We start from the raw sequence: 12,978 nt of genomic DNA on the forward strand, positions 1-12,978 counted from the left end.
TTACTGGCTTCCATCATTTAGCAAGCGGGGAATACCTTTACATGGAGACTGGCTTCATGTATTGTACTAAGCCACAGTTTGCTTAATCATGGTTTGTTGAATAAACTACAATTGGTTGAATTCACAGAACATGCCAAACCATGTCCACTGGAATATAAATCACAGAGGTTCACTTACTGCATAAAGCCAAACACCAAATAATGGTAATGAGAATGTTATCATTATGCAAGAGTTTGGAGGGACCCCTGGGAATTCTTCTTGAGAACGACTGTCCAGGAATAGGAAGGCTAAGGCACAGGGAAGCCTGAGCTATTTGGGAATTTGGACATGGGGGCAAGGCTCTGGGAAGGCCCAGAGGAGAATCTGTGAGCAAAATCTCTCACTGATGGCAATGATGGCATCTAAGGAAGAAAATGGATACAAGCTGAATGGTATGTAAGTACTATAGAGGAAAGGTAGAATGTATACAGGTAGTCCTCGCTTAATTACAATTGGGAGCCGCATTTTGGTCGCTAATTGAAGTTTTCTTGGTAAGGTTTTTCAGAAGTGGTTGGCCTTTGCCTTCTTCTGCCCAGGGCTGGGAGAGAGGGGCTGGCCCAAGGTCACCCAGCTGGCTTCATGTTTAAGGCAGGGCCAGAAATCAGGTCTTCCCAGTTTCCAGGCCTGTTCTTTTAACCCCTACACTAAACTAGCTCTCCTATAACATTAATAAGCTATAGTTAATGCTAATTACGTGAAATCTCTTTTTAAAAAATCTTAGCTCCACCTGCTCTTTTTGGAAGTGTGGCTCTGGAAATACCACTTAAGCTCCCTCCCCAAAAAATGTGGCATGCCTTTGCCAAACAGGACCTACAAGATCTTGTCTAGCTTTCTGATGCTACAGATGTCAAGGCCAACGTTGACTTTGCCATGGCAAGGTTGCTACCTGAATTGCCTTCTGCAGATCACTTTGCTTTAGGGCAATACCAAGATAATTTCTTCAGTGCAGTGTTTAAATGTTCATGCAGCTAATCAGTTTGCTCTGATGCGCATGCTAGCACGCTAAGCTGCATGCAGCATTTGTTTTCAGCAGTTTACTATAAGATCTGTGTTTTATGCGTGTGTGTGCTTATGGAAATGTTTCATAGGCCTGTAGCGTTGGCAGCTGTTTTGACAAGCCTAAGGGTGGAGCTGTTGTAATACACTGTCTGGGCCAAGCGTATCATTCTCCCTAATGATTACTGTGTTGTACGTTGCAGAATAGATACTGCCTTGAATTATAGCCACATCCACAGCAGACCTTTGTGAAACACAACTGGAACTTGGTAGGGTTTTTCTGAATTAGCAGATCTCAATGAAAATCTTCTCCCTCCTCTTGACCGCGGTGTTTGACATGTAAGGGAAGATAGCTTGAGATTTTGCACGATCCAAATTATAAGCAAACCAGCCAGATTTAACCTTCCTGAAGAGTAAGTAGCTGGGAGCATTAATCCTTCGGTTTTTGCACTTATAGGATAAGACGGGCCAAATATGAAATTGATGTGGACATTTGTCCCTCCTGAGATCAAGTCCAGCAAATAATTTTCTGACATTATAGGTGAAGTGCTTCTGGAATTCATTACTACATGACTTGGTGTTGGCCACTACTAAACTTGTTAAAACATGGAGGACAAGTCTTTCCCCCATTTTAAACCCACCAGATTGGAGGCAGTGTACCTACGATTGCCAGATGGTGGAGACAAACAACAGGGAATAGTTGTCTGCATCCTGTTCTGCTCAGGAGCACACAAGAAAAGCCAAATGGGGACTGGAGGAAACAGACTGGCAAACTCCACAAGAATATGAGTAATTTCTAATTCTTTGCTCATGGGGTCTCTCTGCAAGGAGTTTGTTGGGGGAGGAGAAGGTATCATACAGAATTCTTTTCTAGAAATAATTTGATTTTATTTTTCGATCCCATCCTTAGGGTAAACATTGTGGTCTGTGGTAGCAGAAAACCAGAAAACATCTGGTAGCGCCTTTTCTGACTAGCACATTTTATTAAAAAAAGTATAAGATCACAAAAGCTTATGCCTTTTAATAAAATGTGTTAGTTGGAGAAGATGTTATCAGACATCCTCTGGTACTTATGGTAAGAAGTTTAATAATAATAATAATAATAATAATGATAATCCCTTATGATGTATCTCTCTCTGATTCACTTGGACATTATCAGAAGATTATTTCATAGCTTGTCCATAGTCTAACTGGGAAAAGAAAAGCAGAGAGACCTTTTGAAGCTTCAGCTGATATTTTGATAGCAATAGGTGGTTGCATTCCTAGCATATGCTATTATTTTTTGCCTCTATAGTCCCATTAATCTATAGACAATATTTAACACCCAGCAAGAGCAGTTTTGGGAAGTTGGGAAGGCTCAACCTCTAACCAAGCTGAAGGAGTAATGATTTTCTTTTTCAACAACCCAACAATAAGACAAGCCATGCTACATCTGTCCTTGGGCCCATCTAGTCCAGCATTCTGTCTCATATGATGACCAAAGGATGCATCAAGTTCATACCTTAAGAAAGATCTAACGTTTCAAAACAATAATTCAGAAAGTAAGACTATGTCTCTGCTTACCTAAACTCAATTTCCCACCCTGAATAACTTTCTTTTTAAATTACTCCATCATCTAAACAGTCAGAAAATGACTTCCCATTTTCCAAGAAGAGAATGGAATTAGAAAGTGGAGTGGTCCTTCTCATCCTGGTTGTGTTCTTTGCTGCTATTATCTCAACCAACATAGGGTAGGACTTTTCAATCCAGTACTCTATAGTTGTGCTGGAGTACCAGTCCTGAGATTTGCTAACTTGAATCACCAGGTCGATAATTCTAGCCCCAGCACATCTGAAGGTCATGGAGTTGAGAAAAGCCTGGCTTAAATATTTCTTTAAAAAAAACAAACCCAGAGAATGTTGGATGGATTTTCAAAATTTGCAAAACAGATTGGACCACATGAACATGCATCTGAGTTGTTTGCCGGGATGGGCAGTGGAGAAATGTGATAAATAAATAAATAACTAAATCTGGACATGGAATTCTGATAGCTATGAAGCACAATTTTGATGCTTAATTTATTGTTCATTTTTCATCTTTCCGCAACTGCTTAACTGGTAAGGTGTTATTGGTGCCTTACCTTTTGATCCCCAACAGGGACCCAAAAACTATTTTTAAAAGACACTGTGCAATGAACAAATAAAAATATCCTAATCCTTTTTTAATCACCATAACTAAAAAAGGACATCAGGATTTCTCTTGGCTGAACCTCTTAAATAACTTAGGTGCTTCATAATTAGAATCTCCATAGCTTTTGACGGCTTTTGCTTTATCAGAGGACGAGGGAGGAGAAAGGGGGAAAAATATCATTCAAGGCTGGAAATAAATCTTGACTTTGCTGTGGCAAGGAAATGCTCTTGGAATTGAACAAAGCACCATTAGCAATCCGGAGGATCACAACACTTCAGGTCATTGGCATGAAATGGTGGTATGTATAAATATATAGTTATTTACGGCGAGCATACAATTGATTGCGTAAGTACAGTATTGTGCTCAGGAGTGGTGCTGACCTGTCACATAGTAAAGGAGTAGCAAGCTCCATAATTCATTACCAGTTGGAAATAGAACATCATTGGAGAGATAAGGATAACAATGACTTTCTATCCCGTGATAAATTACCAGCAGCTGCATTATTTTCCCTCACTTATATACGGCTCTCTTTATTGAATTTAGCTTGAGATAAATAAATGAACTGTCAAAAGCCTGGCTAATATTACTTCTTGGGGACCTGCTTGGGGGGCAGCTGAAGCATTGGTTGATAGGATCTTTACCTCTTCTGGAAGGAGAGGCCTAACATTTGTTTTTGACAAGAGCATGATGTCACCTTATCTGTTTCATTTGAGAAGCCATCAACTCCAGCTTTTTTCCCATGGAAAATGAGAGCTTGGCTATCAAGGAAAACCTGTGAAGAAATCTTGACTCTCTTCTTGCACTGAGATTATATGTCCCAGCTGTAAATCCATAGTGGCCCATGATCTACAGTTATTCTTAGCATTTCCTGTTGATCTTCACCAGGTACTGATTGTCTGGCTTTTGAATCTCTTTGCCAGAGAACTTTAAAGTCCAGAATGATTGGTACAGTCTAACAAAACATTAATCTATTTCCTCAGGGTATAGTCCAATTAACTCCCAACTTCATAAAGAATCCTGTCTTTATCAAGTTTTATGTGAACTTGGTCAATGCTTTACATTCCTAATGTGAGTTTTGGATTTTGCAGTTCTCCTGATTTTGCTGACATTTTAGCTCCAAAACTGAATTTTGACACAGTTCCAATCCCATGAAAAAAGTTCTTTTATCATAAAACAAGGAGAAGAAGTGCCATCTGTATCTCTGGGGGGATGCTGTTCCAGAGGGTGGGGGCTGCAATGAAGTATAGAATATCTATACCATTCAATAAGTCCATCAAAGGGGATCTGTTTAGAGTGGAAAGTGTGAGCTTCAGAGTAAGGGAAAAATAGGTGACCAACACCCCCCGCCCTGCAACAGACAAAAAACAAAACAAAACCCCAAAACAAAAATGAAAACAACCCAGCTCCAGCATTAACAGCTTCTACCACCTCCAACCAGGGGGTTCTACAGTGTATGTGTTTGTCAAAGAAGTCAAGACAGTGACTGCAACTACACATTTTTACATGCACCACACAATATAGGAAGCTTAGAAATATCCCCACCACCAAAAAAAAACCCACCCAGAAAGGAAGTCTCTGAGATTTGGTGGAAAAACTAAAGTCTCTCTGATGGGGGGACACAACTTTTAAGACATTGCAAGGCACATTTTGGCCTCAGATTATGCTGAACCAATATGGCTGTTCGTATGAATACAAACCAATATGAACATTTGCATTAGCACAGCATGTTAACTAGGCTAAAATGTGGCTTGATGGTTTAAAAGCCAGCATGGTAAAGGATCCAATCTGTTGTCTTCACACACTGTGTGAACCAGACTGTTAAGCTACACCATAATGTCTTTTTTCTTGTTTCAGATATAGTTCTATGAAGATAGCAATCCCTTTCTTAACCAGGGCTTAGCCACTTGTATGGATGGTGTATACACAAAATCTATGTCTTCATATTTGAAAGTTTCCCCAAATTCTCTCTTTCTTTGAAAGAATTTCTAAAGCAAGTTATACGGTATTTCATTAAATTGAATGAGAACCAGTAGGAAAAATGCCAGAGAATTTCCCTGCCTGTACTAGTTCATAATATCCCAGTTGTATAAACAATGTAGCCTTGCATAATCAGCTCCCATATTATATTAGCCTGAGGTATAGAGAAGAGACAGAACAATCTCTTTGACATGACTGGAGTTAGAAATTCCCTCCATCTTTCTTAGCTATTACTGTCCCACCAGTCATTTGAATGATTTACAGAGTGAGCCCTAAGTATCCTCATAAATGTAAAAATTCCCATTTTGTTTTCCAGAGCAGATGGGAGTCTTAGATAGTGCGATTAAAAAAAAAAGGTACACAATTTGCAGGGAGCCTTCAATTAATCTTAATCCCATTTGTGTATGTTAGATGCTTGCAGGAGAACAACAATGAAATGCAAGTGGGAGGGGTGGCGTGGAGTGGAGAACCAAGATTTTCCTGAGGGCGTTTGGGCAACACTAAAGCAATAAAAGAGGTTTCTTTGTAATAATGCAAAGATGTATAAGAGTACTGAATAAAAGAGTTCCTTTAGCATAGCTTTTTTTAAAAAAAGGGGGGGGTGAAAATGAATGCTGGGCAATATTTATCAATACTGTTGTAAACCTGACATTGAACAGGCATCTTGAAAAGATTGTAAAATATGAAGCAGTCTTGCCAGGGATTAGGATAGCTTTCCCCTTGGGAAGATTGGTCCTATCCCAAAAGTATTCCCTGAACTTTAAGATGAACATTGAAGACCCTGGTTTTGGTTCAAAGGACAGGATCTTTTCTGTGGAGGCCCACTTTCTGAGGAACCCCGGGCCAAGAATCTTGTCCTTCTTGGTTAGCTGTTAAAAAGCCTTAAAAGCATTTATTTCTCCAATCTTAGGCTGATTTTGGATAATATTATTCCACTGTTTTAAAGATGATTTTATTTGCTCACATCCTTTATCTATTAATGTTTGGTGTTCTCTTATGTTGTTGGTTTATTTTCCATCCATTCAATCGTGTCCAATTCTCAGTGACTGCCTGGACAAGTCCCTGCAGTTTTCTTGGCAAGGTTTTTCTTCCTAGGGCTGAGAGGGAGTGACCAGCTCAAGGTCACCCAGCTGGCTTTGTGCCTAAGGTGGGACTAGAACTCCCGGTTTCCCGGTTTCTATGTGATGCCTAAACCCCTACATCAAACTGGCTCTCTCTTATGGTAATAATGTGCAATTTTAATCTAGTCTTTCTTTATCAATTATGTATCAACAACTTTAGGAGGGGGATGTATATTCTAAAACAGGAATATACATTTTTTTTTAAGCAAAGGGCTGTACTTTGCCTGTAAGGAATACATCTAAAAATTTGGGTGAATTGGACAAAACCTAAATTGATTGGAGTTAATTTTAATTTAATAACCCTTAGTTAGGTATTGTAATCTAGGTCCTCCCTCTAAAGACTGGTCTCCTCATTCATATTAAAAGTGGTAACGTCTGGCAGTGATATGGGGCCACAATTAAGGTTTGCAAAAATATGGGGCCACATTCAGACTTGCAAAATTAGATGGAGCTTCTCTGCTCTAAAAGATTGGATAGTAGTATATTAAATATGTTCATCTACCTGATGAACAGTTGGCTGAACTGTATTTGTGTGTTCAGTGTATGAATATTTTTTAAAAAAAAATATTCCAGGGTAGGGTGAAGTTAACATTTATAACAGTTCATGGGGAATCTTTTTTTTCCTTTCTTTTTTTCAAATAGCTAATTCTTAGAACAAGGAACAGAACCGGTTGCCAAGCTCTAGCCTTCAGCAGTTTATAATACTTATACAGTTTTTCTTTGTACCCATGACCAATACATGCAAAGTGGGGCTGGGGGCTGGAAGGAAAGATGTATGCATTACTTCCCCCTTTTTATTGCTCCCATGTGCAAAGGCCAGCTTTCTGCAGTAGGGAACCTCCTTTGTCATAACTGACTGCCTTGGAAAATTGAGCCTCTTAATGCCAGATGCTGTGGCATTTGTGGGTGGTGGTGGTAAAAATGTGCTAGATGGTGGGTGTGATATGGCAATTTGTGCAACACTGACACACATTCAAAAGGGGCAGAACTTGTATCATGATGCTATGCCAACCTTCTTAGAGATTTTGATCCCTCCCAAGCAGATGCTGCTGCCCAGATGGCTTCTGTAGATAGAGGGCCTTATCCACTGTGGGCTGGCATTCTCTACTACAGAAAGTGAAAAAAAAAATAATCCCAAGTGCAAAAAAACCACCCTCCTCTCCTGTATTCTTTTCCCCTACTTATTCTTGTTCAAGCTGCAGAAAGAAAAAATGGTTCTGATATTTCTTTCAATGAAGAGAAGAGAATGATAGGGAAATTCTTATGGTTACAGGGTGTTTTCCCCTTTAATTGATGACAAGGTGGCCAATAGATATGTATTCAGCAGTCTTCTCTAGCTTCTTCTGCCTCCCATACTTCCATTAATTCACAAGGGAAGACATTGGGAGGGACCATCTCCCAGGATTTTTTTTTTCCCCAGATTGGGCTCCAGGAAGGCAACAGAATAATGGAAAGATGACCAACAGAAAAGGTGACCAACAGAAAAGAACAGTGCCCTCTGCTCTCTCCAACAATAATGGAAGCTCAAAAGAGAAGTTCTACAGGAATTGTCCAGCACTCTGAGAACAAGAAAAACCAATGCCATTTTTGCAGAGGGAGAAAGCTTTTAAGGACTCTCAAGATAGATTTTGGCGCAGGATTATGCTGAGCCAGTGTACTCAACCTTGGCCCAGTGCCATCTATGTAAAGTCTGCATCCTTAAAGCAGAAACTTCAGGGTTGAAAAATATGTAGTGTTGAGGAGAAGAAAGGAAACAGATAACATTGTTTTCAGAAGGACCATTACACTATGAGATGTTTTCTATGCCTCTTAGCAACTAAGCAGAATTCCTTGACCAACAACAAATTGACTTATTTAAATGAACATAATGATCTTCCTTCCCTCCTTATTCCCAGTTGTGTTCTGCCACACCATCCTGATCAGCATATCAATACTTTGATCTTCCTTTGCCCAGGCCAAGCATCCCACTCTGAACCATGTATAATAAGTGAATGATTTATGCAAAGAGAAATAATTATCTTTTGGTGCTCTCCACCCTTGTAGATATAAATCCTACCAACTTCTTGTTTAACCAATTGATTTTATTTAAATAAAACTATTTGTAGTCTTCCTGGTGACCTCTATAACACATTCTCAGCTCCTACTCAAGAGTAGCCAGTGGTTCCTATGAGAATAATGGACTTTTTTGTGTGTGAAAGTATCTCTATATTTTCAAACCAGCTGTTTAAGGTAGAGTCTCCCTTGAGTTGAATTTGACATCTGGTGATTAAACATAATATAGTCTTCTTCCACTGTACTATCATCACTCCAAAGATCTTCAACCACCCTGACTTCAATTTAATCCTAACAGATTTCTTACTTGACTTATCTTTAGGATTCTGATGTTTTCATTTGGACACAATGGCTGGCATGTCTGGCACAACTACCCTCCGAATCGTCACATGCTATGCCCCTCAAACTGGATGCCCCAAGCGGACCCTGCCATAGCACAGGGAAAATAATAATAATAAGAAGAAGGCTGGCATTAACTTTAGTACATGGAGGACATAGAAATATTTGCTGTGAATGAAGTGATGTGGAATTGTTTAATATAATAAATAATATCTGGGTTAATTTCAAAGGAAAGTATCCCCAAACTTCTGCTTTCTGAGATTTATTGCATTCCTATGAGATCTGACTGATAGCATTCCTTCCCCCTTCCCTGAAAAGTGCTATACCCAACTTCATTGTTTAACAATATTATATGTTGAGAGAGTCTATTGGAGTTGAGTGGCTAATAAATTCAAATAACAACAACAACAACTCTAGTAATAACCAAGAAGGACAAGTTTCTTGGCCAGGGGTTCCTCAGAAAGTGGGCCTCCACAGAAAAGACCCTGTCCTTGATATTAGTCATGTGAATGAACCAAAATCAGGGTCTTCAAATCCATCTTAAATAACTCTTCTTAATATTTAATGGAGATTTAGTGAAGGCAAAAGGAGAGGGGGACGGCAGAGGTTGAGATGGTTAGATAGCATCACTGAGGCAAAGAACATGAATCTGAGTAAACTCTGGGGACAGTGGAGGACAGGAAGGCCTGGCATGCTATGGTCCATGGGGTCACAAAGAGTCGGACACGACTTAACGACTGAACAACAGGTACTTCTGAGATGATCAGGGGCATCTGTGGGGGGGAAATAAGTCATAGTGACCGCTGTGACTGTGTATACTGTATGTATGTAAAAAAGGTGTGGGGCTGCACAGTGGCAGCCATCATCTTGACATTTTTGACACCTCCCTCTCCTCTCCCATAGATGCCCCTGGATGAGACTGATCTGGGTAGCAGTGGCATGGATGAAAATTCAAGTAAGAAATAGACTATATGTTCTGAGGGCTTGCAATCTTGTCTACCAAACTGACATCTGCTTCAGGGCAAGCATTTTGCTGTGCCATTCTGCAATCTGTGTCTTCGTCCAAGATGGTTTTTCAACTTCCTAGTTCACTTTACAGCTCCGAGATATCTTGGGGAACTCCCATACAAGTACTAACTAGGTCAGAGCTTGTTTAACTTTTCTGGGATCAGCCTCAGTTGGGTAACACATACTCTGTGCTGTTAATGACAGTGTATGCAGAATTTGAATCCATCTTGTCTCCTTCTCTTTTAGACCTAGTTTATCTAAATAATCTGTATTCTGTTCAAATGGCAATTATAATCAGATTTTTAAAGCCGATTTTGGAGAATGAGCAATAAATAGATACGGCATACAGTGATTATAATTAAATTCAGTTAGGACTGCGCTCATGTTAGAGCTGGAAATATTTCTATCTGGAAGCCACTCCTTATCTGAAGCCTGCTATTTTTGATATGGAAACTATTCCTGTCATTGGAAATGACTATGAACTGTTATGGGTCCATGTGGAGCCATTGCCACGTGGAAGCACTGGCAGCTACTGCCACATGGCAGCAGATATACTTGATCAGTCCAAATGATTGTGTCAGGACATGGATGCTGAAAAAGGATGACGTTTTCAGGACACATTTTTGGAAGACAATGATTTAATTCACACCGTCTCCTGAGGAGACCTTAGGACCAATGCAAAGTAAAGTAATACAACTTTGTCAAAGTGGAGAGGGGGACATATTGCTTTGTGAAACAGCTTCAATCAATCAATCAATCAATCACCTTTATTGATTTATTGATTTATTGTCGGCTTCAGATCAGATAGTGATCATCAACCTATAATTTTAAGTTTGTTGACCCATGGTAAAGATGTTCATCTGATCCAATATTATTCTCTGGATGTTCTTCAGGAAGGCAATTTCTTTTGCAGGATTTCTTGGACAGAACATTTAAATAATTATTTAGTCACAGTTTTAATCCCTACTCAAGCTGTAGATTTTAGATCGTGTATAATAAAAGATGGGAGTTCTACAGAAAAAATAATTTATTTTAATATTCTAACAAATTTAATCAGTAAAACTTGAAGCATTGTTGAAATGAAGCACCACTTTGAAATGCTGTACAACTGTATTTGGCAGGATTGGACCCCTTTGTTGTAATCCTAAAGACTTACTTATTTTTGGCTTTTTGAGCATCACACTTAAAATTGGAAGGGCCAGGATGATCAAATTAAATTATTAAATTTAAGTATTAGTGTTTTTCTTACCAGATATGCAATACTTTCCTCATATCATGTTGTTGGAATTCCATGATAATTTTAAGGCCTGAACTCTAGGCTTTTCTGAATGCATGCAGCCCTGAGACCTCTGCTCTGTGCTTACATCATAACACCTTTCTTGAATGATGGCACAGTGCAATTAAATTTGGTAGTTATGTTCAGGATGCAGTTCTATGATGCAAGTTCAAATACCTATTCAGTAATGAATATTCTAGAGGTGACGGACTCATCCCTGGGGGAGCTGGGGGTGTTGACGACCGACAGGAAGCTCTGGCGTGGGCTGGTCCATGAAGTCACGAAGAGTCGGAAGCGACTAAACGAATAAACAACAACAACAACAATGTTAGAATCAATTTGATCTTTTATTGTGATTTACTTGCCTTTATTGATATTCTAGAGGTGATGGACTCGTCCCTGGGGGAGCTGGGGGTGTTGACGACCAACAGGAAGCTCTGGCATGGGCTGGTTCATGAAGTCACGAAGAGTCGGAAGCGACTAAATGAATAAACAACAACACTTGCCTTTATATGTACTATTTTTACATTTTTTTTAAAAAAACAATCATTGTTATTGTGGACAGCCAAGAAAACAAACCAATAGATCATTGAACAAATCTACCCAGAGTTCTCACTCAAGGCACAAATGATCAGGCTCAAATGATCCTACTCTGGATGCATGATGCAAAAACCTAGTTCTCTGGAGAAGGCTTTCATGCTGAGAATGGTGGAAGGAAAGAGAAGAGGATGACCAATTGCAAGGGGGATGGACTAAATTACATGGCATTGAGCGCACCATTGGAAGAGCTGAATGACCATGTTAGGGACAGATCAACATGGACAAAATCTATGTAGCTGCTAAAACTCAACAATGACTTGATCTCATGCCTATGATAATGGGTTATGCATATACACATTCTTTTGGGTGTGGAATCATTTTGGTTTTTGGTTTTTGGTTTTGTTTTGTTTATTTTATGCATGTGAAAAATGTGGATGTACTGCATGAAGTACATTGTTTTCAAGGTCTTGTTACTTGGATTATTGTCATGGGTGCTACCTAGGGTCAAACAGAACCTGTATGTATAGCAAAGGCTACCTGGATTTACCTCATTTTTCCTTTCTTTGAAAGACAGGTCAATCTCTTATCCACACCCATTTTTTGAGGTGTGGTGGTGTCCTGGAGACTTGCAAAGACATTGCAAATTTCACAATGTGGTGAGATACTAAGGGGCAGTATTTTGATCACTGTGGTGCATTAATATCCTTTCTAATCAATCAAGGATGTTGAAATGAGAAAATTGAATTGTTCCTGTTAGTCACTGTAACAGTAGAATGGAAAACAAAAGCATAGTTGCCAGTAATATATAGGTGAGACCTGACATTTTTGTTCTTCTGTAAAACAGTTGTGTTCGTAGCATGCTAGTATCATTGTGAGTTTTCTCCACTCAGCTAAGTTTTTCATGTTTATTTAACCTGACAGATGAAAAACAATTCAGAGGACTAAAAGACTGAGCCCAGCCTTGGAAGTGACACTATAGGTAACTAAAATGATCAGACAAATCCTTGTGGGAAGACCCAGACAACTTCTTAATTGATATGTTCATGTTTCTGCAATAAATGTATTTCTTAACTGTATTTGCCAAACATGAGATCACTAACGATCATCACCAATTTAAGTTCTGCAAACTAAGGAAACACAACGATCTGAAATTCTGCTTCCCTTCAGGATTTATGGAAAAGAGTAGAAGTGAAAACCCATTTCTTCACACAAATGCACATACTGTGAATGAGACACATATGGACATGCACAAAATGAACCAGATGGACCTTAGATCCATATCTGTCCTCATAAAATGTGAGAAGGAAGATAAAAAGCTTTGTTCAATTGCAACTGGACAAGCTTCTCAGTGGGAGGACCACAACTGAGCAGAAAAGTGGACAGAACCAGGATAAAGAAGTGAATGGGAGAAGGATAAAAATAATGTGAACCAATTACAGTTAATTTAAATGGAACTAAATA

The 12,978-nt window shown here is 39.3% G+C and overlaps 2 long non-coding RNA genes across 5 annotated transcripts; both read left to right on the plus strand.

Moving 5' to 3' along the window:
• Window positions 1-1,819: 1,819 nt before the first annotated feature.
• LOC134503821 (uncharacterized) lies at window positions 1,820-9,927 on the plus strand. Of its 4 annotated transcripts, none has more exons than XR_010068595.1 (4): window positions 1,820-2,110; window positions 2,659-2,765; window positions 3,351-3,502; window positions 9,597-9,927. It is a non-coding gene; the product is annotated as an uncharacterized LOC134503821 (long non-coding RNA). The 4 variants fall into 4 exon arrangements; XR_010068596.1 differs by lacking the exon at window positions 1,820-2,110 and adding an exon at window positions 2,380-2,528; XR_010068593.1 differs by lacking the exon at window positions 1,820-2,110 and having other exon boundaries at window positions 2,380-2,765.
• Window positions 9,928-11,585: 1,658 nt separating this feature from the next.
• Window positions 11,586-12,593, plus strand: LOC134503916 (uncharacterized). The gene is made up of 2 exons (XR_010068610.1): window positions 11,586-11,777; window positions 12,439-12,593. It is a non-coding gene; the product is annotated as an uncharacterized LOC134503916 (long non-coding RNA).
• The last annotated feature ends 385 nt before the right edge of the window (window positions 12,594-12,978 follow it).

This window comes from Candoia aspera, chromosome 11 (genome assembly GCF_035149785.1).
Source record: "Candoia aspera isolate rCanAsp1 chromosome 11, rCanAsp1.hap2, whole genome shotgun sequence".
NCBI classification, from domain to species: domain Eukaryota; kingdom Metazoa; phylum Chordata; class Lepidosauria; order Squamata; family Boidae; genus Candoia; species Candoia aspera.